Here is a 15513-nt window from a genome sequence, read left to right as displayed (position 1 = left end):
CCCCAGTTAGAATGGCTATCATCCACAAGACAAATAATAACAAGTATTGGAGAGGCTATGGAGAAAAAGGAACCCTCATACACTGCTGGTGGGAATGCAGACTGCTGCAGCCGTTATGGAAGGCAGTGTGGAGGTTCCTCAAAAATTTACGAATAGAATTATCATATGACCCAGCAATCCCTTTCCTGGGTATCTACTAAAAAAATCTGGAAACATTTACGCATAAAGACAAGTGTGCTCCAATGTTCATTGCAGCTTTGTTTACAGTGGCCAAGACATGGAAACAACCAAAATGTCCTTCGATAGATGAATGGATAAAGAAGTTGTGGTATATATACACAATGGAATACTATTTGGCAGTAAGAAAAGATGAAATAGGAGCATTTGTGACAACATGGATGGATCTTGAGATTATAATGCTAAGCGAAATAAGTTAGACAGAAAAAGCAGAGAACCATATGATTTCACTAATTTGTGGTATATGAACCAAAAACAACAAAAGAACAGGACAAACAAATGAGAAACAAAAACTCACAGACACAGACAATATTTTACTGGTTACCAGAGGGTAAAGAGGATCAAATATATGGTGATGGAAGGAGAACTGACTCTGGGTGGTGAACACACAATGTGATTTATAAATGATGTAATACAAAATTGTATACCTGAAATCTATGGAACTTTACTAACAATTGTCACCCCAATAAACTTTAATTTAAAAAAAAAGAAAAGTAAGATAAATTTTAATAAGAGCACATACAAAATCATGTTTGAATAAAGAATGGTATCAACATGAAAATTTGATAAATACAGTGCTTAATTTACAGTTAGTATAGCACACAAAATGTATTAGTCACAATTCTAAGCTATTTACACTTATACCATAACATGAAATAATTTATAATACATAACACAAAAATTAATGGAAGAGAATAATAATGACACACAATCTTATGACATAACATTAAAACAATCACAGAAATCAGTTGTTTTAGTATACAACAAATAAATGAACTTAAATAGTGTTAAATAAACTTTACTGACTATTTAGATTGGATAGTTATATACATAGTTAAATGGACAACATGTTTAACAAATAAACAGGTTAAGCACATTACTTTCAAATACCAAAAAATTTTTAATGGAAACATTTTACACCTCAAAATTTGTCCTTAATCCTATGAAAGCGCAATTCAACAGGTCATATTTTCTAGAGACTGAAATAACAAGACACTAATAAGTTTCTGTAACCAATAAGTAATATATATATATATATATATAAATATATATATATGTATATATATAACTTATTTATTACTTAAATACTTACTTAAGTAAGTAAATACTTACTTAAGTAAGTAAATACTTACTAAGTAAAATACTTACTTAAGTATTTAAGTAATAAATTACTTATTATATAATAAATTATTATATAATGAATATAATTACTTATTACATATATATATATATTTAATTTAAATTACTTTAAAAACTTTTGGATTATATGTAAAACCCAAACTGAAATTACTTTTAAGCATTCAGGAAAATGCTAAGTAGGAAGAATGGTGACTGGAGTCAAAGGACTTAGTACAGATCACTAATTCTGCCAGTCTTAGCTTACTGTTCCAGAACACCAGGAATTCTGCATCATTATATTATACTCTTCACCAAAGTGGAGAATTATCAGGTCATAGATTTGTGCAAAACATTAAATTGCATTTCAATTAAAAAACATCCCAACCTACATATAGTATATTACCACATAATATATTGCAGGATGGGGAGTAATTAAAATCCTGGAAATTGGGATATTTTAGCAGACACTGATATCTGCCACAAATATCTGTGTTAATTAATTTCCTCATATATATAATGTAGAATTTATGCTTTGGGTAAAAATATTATATATTCACAAATTCTTCTAATTTGGTCAACAAAAATCAAGAAGTTACAATAATTCTTAGAACTTCAAATAAATTTGAAAGGAAAATATGGATCTTTTCAGGAAAAGAGTAAATCAAGAGAACAAGGTATAACCAAATAAAGGAGAAAGTACTCCTTAGTGTGTGGGCTGTTTACAAGAATCCTAAACACTTGTGGATTGGCAAATTTTCCCCAAAATCACAGAATAAACAAAGAAATATACTTACTTGAGACACCCTTGATTAATATCTTCCAAATGTGAACAACAAATTAGAAATTATGAAGCACACAGGAAATAAGATGTAAGGACGAAGGGTCCGAGCACTTTAGACATTACAAAAACATCAGATATGGAATCATGTTTAAAATGTTTTAATAAATACTGGAGAATATTAAGAAATCAAAATAATGTGAAATAGCAAGAAATTATAATTTTGGTAAACCATATTTTCAAAATAATCATTTGGAAAGTAATCAATTAAAATATAATGAGTATTTTTCTTTTATTTTTTATTAGTTTCTGGCATACAAAGCAATGTAATAGTTAGACATTTACACCCCCCACAAAGGGATAACCCCCCCGCCCAATCTACTGCCTCTCTGACATTGTATATAGCTGTTACAGTACTATTGACTACATTCCCCATGCTGTATTTTACATCCTGTGAATATATATATACATATATATACACACACATATATATACATATATATGTGTATATACATATATATACATGTATATACATATATATGCACATATATATGTATATATATGTATATATATATATATAACTATAGTTGACATTCAATACTATTCTATTTCAGCCTCAGGTGTATAGCACAGTGGTCAGGCATCTACACAGTCCACAAAGTGAATCCCCTGATAAATCTAGTGCTTATCTGGTACCCTACATAATCTTTACAACATTATTGATTATATTTCCTGTACTGTATTTCAGATCCCTGTGACTATATTTCGATGACTAATTTGTATTGTCCAATCCCTTCACCTTTTCCTCCATCCCCACCCCCTCCCATCTAGCAACCATCACTATTTTTTCTCTATATCTCTGAGTCTATTTCTGTTTTGTTTGCTCATTTATTCTGTTCTTTAGATTCCACACATAAGTGAGATCATATGGTATTTGTGTTTCTCTGTCTGACTTATTTCACTTAGCATAATATTTTCTAGGTCCACCCATGCCATTGCAAATGGTAAGATTTCATTCTTTTTTATTGCCGAGTAATACTCCATTATATAAACGTACCACAGTTTCTTTATCAAATTATCTATTGATGGGCATTTCAATTGTTTCTATATGTTGGCTGTTGTAAATAGTGCTGCAATAAACGTAAGGTTTCATATATTTTTTCAAATTAGTGTTTTGGATTTCTTTGGATGGATACTCAGGAGTGAACAAAGTGAGTATACAATATGGGAGTTTAACTTTAAATTAGACAAATATGAAGAGAATTTGGAATCTGGTAGATTGAGATACCAGGTGTGTTAGAGAGAAACAATATGATACAAAATATAAATATAGATGTATGTTGTAGATGTATGAAGACTAGAAGTAGAAATAAAACATATAACTTGTATTACTCAAATGAGAACATGTAAGAACAATGTAAATAAATCAAGGAAATAATGATTTATAAGTGTCTAAAATTGAAATCCAGAAGTCAATTCTTTAATTGCAAAATTCATAATGTCACACAATAGATAAATTAAAAAATACAATAGTCAAAGTGGTGTAAAACCAAAGATGAAGAAAACTTAAAGCAATGAAAAAGAAAAGACTGGTATCTTACAAAGGTGATAACAAAATATCCATGTTCTCATTAGAAATGAGAAATCAGAGAAATACACAATTAACAGTGCTGAGAGATATTAAAATTCAAGTTCATACCCAATAAGGTGTTCTAAAATATACAATTCAGGAGGAAAAGTTATTCTGTGTAAGATCTGAAAAGAAAAAATGAATGGTGAGGGACTTTTAACCATGTTTGAATTATGGTGTATAATTGAAATAAAGAAACCATAATTGCAGCACAAGGATTCAACAATATTTAAATATATTAAAACATATGAGTTTATACATTTTACCTAAATCAGGAGAGCCTGTGCTACTTGCATAATTTGACTGATGGCAGAAGAATCTATTATTAAGGCAATTATATTAATCAATAATTTGATATAATTTAATAGGCCTTTTGCCACATATTTTACCGAATATAGATTACCTTTTTATCAGATCTGATTACTACCAAAGGACTGACAGTGGCATAGACACTGAGTACAAGCCTGTGGACAGCTCCGATGAGTGGGTCATAGGCCCACAACAGGATTAAGGAGAAAGAGAGGATGAAGTCCACCCAGTACATGAGCACAAAGAAGCTCACCAGCAGCAGGATGGTCTGGGTGGCCCTTTTCTCTGGGGAGGTTCTTGTGGAGAGGCTGGTGCTGTGAAGGTACTGGGATTGCCTCCAATGGCTGGACAAGAGAATCACTATGTAGGCACTGGAAAGCAGTATGATTCCTACAAAGAAGACATCTCTAAATAATGATAGCATGAAAAACAAGCCCTTAAAGATGTAGCTAACGGGTGAAAGTGAGCAGTATTTACTGAGCCCCAGATGTTTGATAATCGTCACATTTGAAGAAGCCACAGTGTAGATAAGGTGATGACTAAAAGACAAACTGAGAATCCATAAGAAGAAGAAGGAATGGAAAACAAAACTAGTGGATTTCTATTTAAACCTGGCCAACCAGGAGGTGCTGGGGCTGATGGTGATGGCCTGGAGGTGCGCAGGAGGCAGGTGGTGCAGATGGAAAGGCCCCTCATGACCCTGCTCATGTAGACCAAGGCCTGACATTTGAAGTCATCCCCAAAATCCGGTGATTCAAGAAGACCTGGAGTCACCAAGAACAGAACACTGAGGAGCGTCAGTATGTGGACGAGGGCCAAGTGACTCGGGATCAGGTTGGTGAGCGTAGGTGCATGAACCAGGAGTGTGACAATGTGGAGCAGAAGGAGGAAGGTGTTTGTGGTGATTCCAATGACAGCTTGGAAAATAAGGAAGTTATTAATGGTAACATAGTGGAAAGCAAGTTCATCTTCTTAAGCAGAAAGAGTTAGCATATTTTGTATATTTGAAAGAAAAATAAATCTATATCACCAATATTATTTCTTATGTTATCAAAATCATCATTACCAATACCATATATATTGCACCCATTATTCTTGGTCAAATGACTAACTCTTACAAATTACTAAAATTTCAGTCTTGGTATGGTTTTCTTCAAATTTTTATATATATTTCTTCAAATATATACGAAAAAAATTATATATATATATATATATATATATATATATATATATATAAAACACCAACACATTCATAATCATATTGGTAGAGGGTGCACATTATTTTTACTCCTTCAATATCTGGGTCTCCCTCTTTATAAAGCATTTTCTTACTATTCTGCTGACTTGTTGACAGTCAGCACCCGCAACAGTGATGGGCATATAAAAATTATTCAGTGGTGTTTGAACAACTGAATTTAACTAAATTTTATGTTAATGGGCATAGAATCGCCAATAGAAACAATTGGAGAAAGAAATTCTATGTTCGTTATGTCTCTTCTTGGCTTCATTCATGGTTTATTCACTATAATCTCTGTGTAGGAGGCACAGTGCAGTCCTGTCAACAGTTTAAGAAATCATATTGATTTAATCTGACAGGACAATGAAATCCATTAATATTAACTATTTTAAATAGCCTACTCATGGGACAAACAATAAACTACCCTCGTGTTAATTTCCTATTGCTGCTGTAACATATTACAGCAAATTTAAAGGCTTAATACAACATAATTTTATCTTACAATTCTGGATATAGGAAGTTCAAGTTGGGTTTGGATGGGTTAAAATAGAGGTGTTGGCAGAACTTCATTCTTTTCTGGAAACTATAGGGGAGAATTCTTTTCCTGCCTTTTCTATAACTAGAGGTTGCCCATATTTCTTGGCTCATGGCCCCCTCTCATCATGAAAACCTGCAATGCCTGATTGAGTTTTTCTCACACCACACCACTCAGACCAATGCACTCCTGCCTCCCTCTTCCACATTTAAGGGCACTCATTTGTGGTTCTATTGGGCCAAACAGGATAACGCAGGATAATCGCCCTCTCTCAACGTCAGCTGATAAACAACAGTTAATTCATTGGTCATCTTAATTTTTTTCTTCCCATAGAACCTAGTTCATCAGTAAATTCCAAAAATTAGAACATGGACATTTTTCAGTTGTCCATTATTCTTCCCTGTCCAAATTCTTTAAATTGTATATCTTCAAAATGGCCCCAGTTATCTCACAGTTTGCTCCATTCCAGAAGCCCTTTATGTAAAGTCTCTTTATCTCAGGAGAGAATTGTGAAATCCAACTCTCAGTTATCAAAAGAACAAATGCTGCGTTTATTTACCTATGACATCTATGAGGATCCATCAACTTGATGGATCACAAAATGAGCCTTTTTTGGAAACTTTACTTCATACAGGAAACATTACCATGCCCTTAAAAATGGTGAGGTCACCAATGATAAGGATAATTCTCTACATCAAAGTTCCTCTAGTATCAGAATCCTATGTAAAAAATTTACTTAAAAATTTTAAGTTACTTCCACATGTTATTTCCCATGGATATAGTCATAGTTATTTTATCCTATCCATTCAATCCACGGCTTAGAAAAATTCAGCTGTATGATGACAAAAAAAAGTAGGAAAACAAACATATCTTCAGCTCCTCTTTTGAGATTGATGAGTGGTGACTCATATTTTCAAAGTCGCTGACAACTCTGTGGGCCCCAAAAGATAAAAGTGTAAGACAATGAAGAAATGGTGACAGTTTGTATTCTTGACGTATATTCAGAAATGCACAGTAATGCACAGTATTACTCTAAAAACCACTTGATATACGTGAGTTTAGAAAAGAAAAATTGCACAGGTGATTAAATTGTTGTAACTTATGCTTGTATAAGATTAATAAAGGCACTCAATTATCTCAACTGCCAGAACTGAAAATCTGCTAGTTCCTGCCAACGTACATTTGTATCCTCACCACAGTTGGGCTCGTTCTCAGGAGAAAAAAACAGAATAATAGTGACTTGAAGGCCCATTTAAAGATACCAGTCCACAACCAGTGAAGCAGTGTTTGGAATGGAACACTAATATGTGTAATTATTTAGTAACTATATAGACAAATTATTTCATTTATATAGTGCATGTATTGTAAGTCATATACCAAAAAAGAGATAATAAAAATCATCATATAAAATTACATAGGTAAGAATTGTAATTGTTTTCACTCACTTCAAGGATACTTGGCTAAACTCTCTAATGTCTTCTCCACCCCACTCAGTGACAAGGACATACTGCCAAAGAGTTCTACTGGATGGTCAGTGTGCCGCCTTCCGGGGAGGCGCTTGAGAGTATTGGTGCTGAGCTGTGTAGCACAGGGTCATGGTTCCCACAGAACGGAGTGCCAGACAGAAATCGGGGCCCCTGCTTGAATATGAATTTCAGATACACAACAAATATTTTAATGAAGTCCCATATATTGCATGAAAACATTCCATGTAAATATGTAGATAATGTATACTTACACTAACGAGCTATTTGTTGTTTTCTGTAATATCTGCTTAATTGTCTGCTCTTTTTATTTGCTGAATCTCACAACCCTCCAGTGGAAGAATCATGGGGTTTGGGAAAACACAGTGCACATATTGGATGAACAGAACAGAAGTCCATAGAAGCCGCATAAAGGTTGCTCAGAGTGTAAAGGAAAATTTGGTTCTGACATGAAAACTTATTGACTTGAATGCACATTTCATCAGTTACCATGAGAAGTGACAGCTAGGAGTTCTTGGAGTAGGAGGCGAAGCCGCTGAACACTCTCAGAAGAGATCGTGCAGATTAAGTCCATCCTCATTATACGAGTTTACACTGGAGACTATTCTCAAATTGTTAAGTCCCATAGCATATACAGAGTTTTGGATAATCATAAGGAAAATAAAACCGTTAAGAGGACCAGGAAGAAAAGACTAGACATACCATCTGTGGGTTTATGTTAGATGTCAGAAGTGAAAGCCAGTGAAATGAAAGAGTAAGTCATTTATAAGATCCCAAAATATACTTTTGGAACAGGCAGATATGTTGTCTTTGGACAGGTGATATTTAGAAAACGTATTTGTTCATCTTTATAATAATATCTAATTTTTAGAGTTGTGTTATTTTATGAATTATGAGCATTATTTCTATGTAAATCTTTGCACTTTATTTTTAAAAGTTATTATATTCATAAAACTACATAATAAATAACTTCATTTCTGTTTCATTATTTTATCAATCAAAATGTCATTTTTCCCATCAATTTCACCATATAAACTTCATTGTAAGACCTGTGACTAGACACCAACAGCATAAAATAAATATGAGAACTGCAGGTGACAAGGTGAAAGAGGATGGTCGGTTCAGCTCCAGTATTTTGCAAACTGAAAACATAGTAGACAATTGCAGGAATTAAACACTTTTCCCACCAAGACTGGTTCCACGAAATGACACTTATATAATGTAAAAATGCCAAAAGATAAAGATAAGCCAGATACCTTTATTTTATTAACTGGCACGCATTTACCATTTTTTGGCAATTGAACTTAGGGTAGGGTGCAGCTAGAAGCACACTGCTGTTGACAAGGGTACTTACAATCTCTACACGTTTTATTCTCAGTTCTCCTGAGAAAAAACATAGGGGGTGGAGGAGTGACTGCAGTGGTAGGTGACAGAATAACACAGGAGGAGTTGATCACAAATCACATACTATAAATTAGGGGAAACTCAATGAATTATCTCTGACAGTGCACTGGAACCAAATAAACAACAGCAAAGTATAACTCACTTGTTTCAAGTGCTTGTAAAATGTTTTAACTTCTCAACTCTGTGCATAACTGTAGGAGAACATTAGTGTGATGGCAACTGTGTCAAATTAAGAATTTTGAGGAAATTCGACAGTGTGTATTCTGGGCTCTTTGTAACCTCGTCAGATCCATTGGGAAGTCAGGCTGTTTAACATTATCCTCATTAAATGTATGAAATGCAAAACTTTCAACATGAGGATTTAAGGCAAACATAAAATTCTCTAATGGTCAGAAATATAAATAGAGGTTTTCTATTGATAAAACTTTGTGAGATGTTGACACCCTTGTACCCACAAATGGACAGTCACCACCATCATCATTCTGTTCCTTCTGATTTATGCAGTGCCAGGATTTCATCCTGTCTTGCAGCTTAAGGAGAAATAGACACTATTAACATCCATTCTTAATGAATTGAGACATTAACACAAAACTTGTGATGATTCTGTTAAATTGAAATGTAGTTGTTACTTTTGTGAATATGTAATTTAATAAAGAAATATAATTTGAAATTTTTGCAGGAAACGTTAGGGATACTGAGTTTGTAAAATATTTTTGTAAGAGTATACTATTTCCTTCAAATGTTACACATTAATTTTCTCTCGCTGAGATACAAAGTTCACCCAACCTAATATTCCAATCCTTATTATAAGCTTTAGTTTATTTAGAAAACCTGAAATACTAAAACTAAATTTATTTTAGGAAAATATTTGAACCGAAGATGAACATATTCAGCCCATGCTCATTATGCTAATAATGAAGTCTGTAAATATTTAAGAAGCGTAAAGTGGTATTTTTCAGAGTCTCGTGATAACCAGAAAAAAAATCTCTTAGCAATTACTATGATGAAATAAACAAAATTATTATTATGGTGATGTGGTAAAATCTCATCGTTTTAAAAGGTTAAGAACATCTTGTGCTTTATGTATCACAAGTTTAAACACAGTCTTAAATTTTTTTTAATATTTAAAGTATCTCCAGATCGCAAATTACAAAAGAAAAAGACTAAAACATATTAATTGAGACTTATTATATTTTAAAAGATAAAATGTCATGTAAATGCATGCAGAAAGCTAAATCCAGAACGATATAAAAATGAGAGAAATCAAATGCAATCCCAATCAAATACATCAGAAAATCATAACTATTCTTTCACAAATCTAGACATTTACAGCTTTATGAAGTCATAAAATTTACCTTTTCATCTGGAAATATTTATTATATTTAGTTATAATTCACTAAGAAACAAGACTGAAATTATGAGAATTATCCTAACACTTCATTGCAAAAATCCTGTCTCGTCCCACCAGCCACCTGTCTTGAGCTCTCACCATTAATGAAGCTGAGAAACAGACACTCACCCAGCTGAGTCTTTGGAGTGAGTCTGTGGAAGTGAAATGAGGCTCCCAAGACATGTCACAGGGAAGGGATGTCGCAGCTCATCTCCCTGCAGGATCATCACCGTCGCCTGTGGGAGCAGGACAGCTCCAGTCTTGGGATTGGTAGAAAGGGGAGCCACTAAAGGGAAAACTGGACTTACATCATTCCTGGAAAACAGCAGATTAGGAGCAGTTGGGTTCCAAAATTTTCCACATGTGAGTTCATTTTCCTAGGTTACCTTGGCCTGGTGTGTGGTATGGTCTCCATCCTTGTCAATTAAATAGGAGTCTTTCAATAACCCTGCCTTCAAATCAGTCAACACCATGTCAGATTTCCCAATGTATCCCCCCTGATTCAAGAGACTGTAGGTGGTTCCCACAAGGGTTTCCAGCTGCCTTAGGGTCACAGCTGGACCACACAGCACCTTTGTGGGAATGAGGAACATGTCTACTCCAGACCTACTTAGGTGAAGTGCCCATGGAGGGGACATAGCGTTGAGCCAGGGCACCTGGATTGAGAAGTGGGATGCAGGATGCATTTCACACCTCTCCTCTGGGCAGGTGCATTAATGAAAGGCAGAAAAGACACTTCCACTACAGGTAGCACAGAGGGTTGGGATACGCCCTGTCCTTTCCAAGATATCTGATTTCAATGTGGACATCCTGGCTTCGGTTATCATGGGTTCTGTCACTTCTTTCCCTCAGTCTCTTCTGCTGTGTCTCATCATAGGACTGTTTCATGTCAAACTTTCAGCACTACAGTTCCCACTTCTTAAAAACTACCTGAGGTCTTAGGTGGCTAGCATTCCCACGTTGGGACCATTTTTAGGTGATCGTCCTATTCATCAGCTGTATCAATACAGTCAATCATCGGGCAGACAATATTGAGATTCTGACTGCCAGAACTGTGCTCTTTGTAGGGGAAGCAAAAAAGTTGCACACAGCATGCTCATATATTTAACTATTAGATCAGAGATTATCAAAGGAGACAGAGACACAATTGAGAGAGAGAGAGAGAGAGAGATATTTTGGGAGGAAAAAGGGGAGAAAATGATTTCCAGAGTTACTGCATTATAAGATTAAAATGTCCAGTTTTCAACAAAAATGTCACAAAGCAAAATAACAGGAAATTATGACTATTCAAAGAAAAAAATAAATCAACAGAAACTGTCACTTAGACAGACGAGGTGAAAGATTTACTAATCAAAGACTTAAAAAACAAATCTGTCTTAAAAATACTGAAGTAACTAAAGGAAAATAAGGAGAACATAAAAACTGATGCATGAACGAGATGTAAATATCAGGAAAGAGATTTAAGGGCGCTGCTGCTTGTGCTGGGGCCCCAGGAGGGACATGCTGGAGCAGGGCCACCGGGACTGAGCAAGCAACAGATGCACCATCCGCTGGCGCAGCAGCCACTTGGGGCCCGCAGTGACCCTCTGCCTGAGTGTAGAATGAGCCAAGGAGACTCAAAGCCAGCAGCCATTCCACATGCAACAGAAGATATTCAAGATGACAGATGGATGTCTCAGCACAACAGATTTGTCTTGGACTGTAAAGACAAAGAGCTTGATGGACTGTTTGTGGGGGACTCCATGGTGCAGCAATATGAGATATGGCAAGAGCTTTTTTCCCCACTCCATGCACATAATTGGGGAATTGGAGGAGATACAATAAGGCATATTTTGTGGAGACTAAAGAATGGTGAATTGGAGAACATGAAACCTAAGGTCATTGTTGTCTGGGTAGAAACAAACAACCATGAAAACACCGCAGAAGAAGTAGCAGGTGGAATTCAGGCCATCTTACAACTTAACACAGAGCAGCCACAGGCCAAAACCATTGTATTGGGTTTGTTACCTTGAGGTGAGAAGCCCAACCCTTTGAGGCAAAAGAATGCCGAGGTGAACCAACTTCTCAAGGCTTCCCCTCTGAAGCTCGCCAGCGTTCAGCTCCTGGATACAGATGGGGGCTTCGTGCACTCGGACGGTGCCATCTCCTGCCAGGACGTGTTTGATGTTTTGCATCTCACAGGAGGGGGCTACGCAATAATCTGCAAACCCCTATATGAACTGATGATCATGCAATTGTTGGAGGAAACACCTGAGGAGAAACAAACCACCACTGCCTGACTGGCTCCCATCAGCACTACTAGGATCCCAGGTTCCTCAGATCAGTTATGTCACCGGCAGTACAGAATCCTTCTCTTTCTTAAGGCACTTCGCATTGTAGAAAATTCCTGGATGTTCATATCTACTGTTTGAAGGGGAGGAAGGATTTAAACTGGTTCCGTACATAGAAGGTATGTTTCACACAGGAGAAAAATGAGACAAGGAAGATTGTTGTTTAAATTCATTTGAAACCAGAAAGGGACTTTTTAGTTGTATGTGTGACACATTCATTGAATTAATCACTGTTTTTCCTAGGAAACATCAAGCCTCAATACTGAACAAAATGAAGATTCTTTCCTTGGCCTTTTTTTCTATGGCTTATATTATATATATTGAGCAGAATCACACCTACTTGGCTTTAAAACAGAAGTTCCCTGTCCCCCCGCCCCCCCCCAGTTTTTAAGTTTCTTAATTTAGCCTTTGTTTTTATTTTGCTTTATTTATATGTACTCTCAATGTTTTAACATATGATGTGTGACAATGAAGTCCATGAACTCAACCTAGAAAAAAGTGCTACATACCTCATTGCTGAATATCACTACAGTCACCTTGGAAGTACTTCCCTTGGGAATCTGTGCACCGATGCCAGCATCTAGTCCACTCTTGAAAGCAGTTTTGGAACTCTTTCTCTGGAATGGCCATCAGAGCTGTCATTGTACTATCCTTGATGTCCTGAATGTCATCAAAATATCTTCCGTTCAATATTTACTTTATCTTTGGGTAAGGAAAAAAGTCATTGGGGGTCAGATAAGGTGAGTAGAAAGGGTGTTCCAATACAGTTATTTGTTTACTGGCTAAAAACTCCCTCACAGAAAGTGCCGTGTGAGCTGGTACATTGTCATTATACAAAAACCATGAATTGTTGGCGAAAAGTTCAGGTCATTTTCATCTAACTTTTTCATGCAGCCGTTTCAGCACTTCCAAATAGTAAACTTGGTTAACTGTTTGTCCAGTTGGTACAAATTTATAATGAATAATCCCTAAATATCAAAAAGGGTTAGGAACATTGTTTTGACTGTTGATTTAGACTGATGGAACTTTTTTGGTCGTGGAGAATTGGCTAGCTTCCATTGTGCATTTTGACGCCTTGTTTCATGGTCATATTGGTACACCCATGTTTAATCACCAGTGATAACACAGCCCAAAACATTATCTTGCCTCTCCAAAAGGTTTTTGGCAAACTTTGACTCTCCTTTGCTTCTGTTTATCAGTGAGCTCCTTCGGGACCCTTTCTGTACACACCTTTGTCATGCCAAGATTTTCAGTTAAGACTTTCCAAACTGTTTATTGATGTTTACTTGGTCTGCTCTGCTTCCCACAGTCAGCCAACAATTTTGACACACAATTCGACAAATTTCTGCAATGTTTTCATCAGCTCTGCTCATTACTGGCTGCCCTGATCTCTCTTCATCAGTAATGCATTCTCTCCCCTAAGGAAAATGTTTAATCCATTTGTACACTGCCATTTTCTTCATGGCATTTTCCCCATAAACTTGGACTAACAAGTCCCTGATTTCACTTCCACTCTTCCTAACTGTAACAAGAAATATAATGTTTGTTTGTTGCCCTAATTCAAGCTCAGACATTCTCACAACTGCACACAAAAACATGCAACAACAATGATGAGTGCCACTCAGCTAGACCCTGCCATACGTTGACACAAATACAGCTGTGAGACATTGATATACCAAGGTTATGAAACCTTACTGAGCTGTTTGTACAGTGCTGCCAATGTAAGCACACGATGGCAAGTTTGCGAATGTAATTGTCATATCTCATATGACAAAGGAAGCAAGAACTTATTTTGGGGTAAAGGCAGTCTATTTAATAAATGGTGCTGGGAAAAGTGGACATGCAAAAAAATGAAACTGGACCACCTTCTTATGCCATATTAAGAATTAATTGAAAATGGATTAAAGATGTATATATAAGATCCGAAACCATAAAACTCATAGAAGAAAATATAGGAGGTAAACTCTCAGACATTAAGCTTGGTAATATTTTTACTGATATATGCCCTTGGGCAATGGAAACAAAAGAAAAAATAAACATGTGGGACTACATCAAACTAAAAAGGTTTTTCACAGCAAAGGAAACTTTCAACAAAACAAAAAGATATCCAATTGAATGGTAGAAGATATTTGCCAATGATACATCCAAAATGTACTTAAAACTTATACAACTGAACACCAAAAAAACAAAACAAAAAACAACCCAATTAAAAAATGTGCAGAGTACATGCAGAGGCATTCTCCAAAGAGGGCATATAGATGGCCAATAGATATATGAAAAGATGCTCTATGTCACTAATCATTAGAGAAATGCCAATAAAAACCACAATGAGATACCACTTCACACCTGTCAGAATGGCTAACATCAATAAATCAACAATCAACAAGTGTTGATGAGGATGTGGAGAAAAGGGAACCCTCATGCACTGTTGGTGGGATTGCAGATTGGTGCAGTCACTATGGAAAACAGTATGGAGGTACCTCAAGAAATTGAAAATAGAACTGCCTTATGACACAGCAATCCCACTCTTGGGCATTTATCCAAAGAAATCCAAAACACTAATTTGAAAAAAATGTATGCACCACTATGTTTATTGCAGTACTATTCACAAGAGTCAAGATATGGAAATAACGAAAAATGCCCATTGATAGACAATTGGATAAAGAAACCGTGGTACATTTATACAATGGAGTATTACTCGGCGATAAAAAGAATGAAATCTTACTATTTGCAATAACATGGATGGACATAGAGAATATTATGCTAAGTGAAATAAGTCAGACTGAGAAAGACAAATACTCTATGACCTCACTTATATGTGGAATTTAAAGAACAGAATAAACAAACAAACAAAACAGAAATAGACTCAGAGATATAGCGAAAATAGAACAGATGGTTACTAAATGGGAGTGGATAGGAATGGGGGAGAAGGTGAAGGGATTAGAAAGTGCAAATTATTAGTCACAATATAGTCATGGGGATATGAAATACAGTATGGGGAATATAATCAACAATATTGTAAAGATTGTGCAGGGTGCCAGATGGGCACTGGACTTATCA

The 15513-nt window shown here is 35.6% G+C and overlaps 1 pseudogene; it reads left to right on the top strand.

The window, feature by feature from the left end:
- The first annotated feature begins 11724 nt into the window (after positions 1-11724).
- LOC117016501 (platelet-activating factor acetylhydrolase IB subunit beta-like) lies at positions 11725-12402 on the top strand (annotated as a pseudogene).
- Positions 12403-15513: the final 3111 nt, after the last annotated feature.

The sequence above is a fragment of the Rhinolophus ferrumequinum genome, chromosome 24 (assembly GCF_004115265.2).
Source record: "Rhinolophus ferrumequinum isolate MPI-CBG mRhiFer1 chromosome 24, mRhiFer1_v1.p, whole genome shotgun sequence".
NCBI lineage: Eukaryota > Metazoa > Chordata > Mammalia > Chiroptera > Rhinolophidae > Rhinolophus > Rhinolophus ferrumequinum.
The sequence above is the reverse complement of the archived record's forward strand: the minus strand, read 5'-3'. Positions and strand labels throughout refer to the sequence as shown.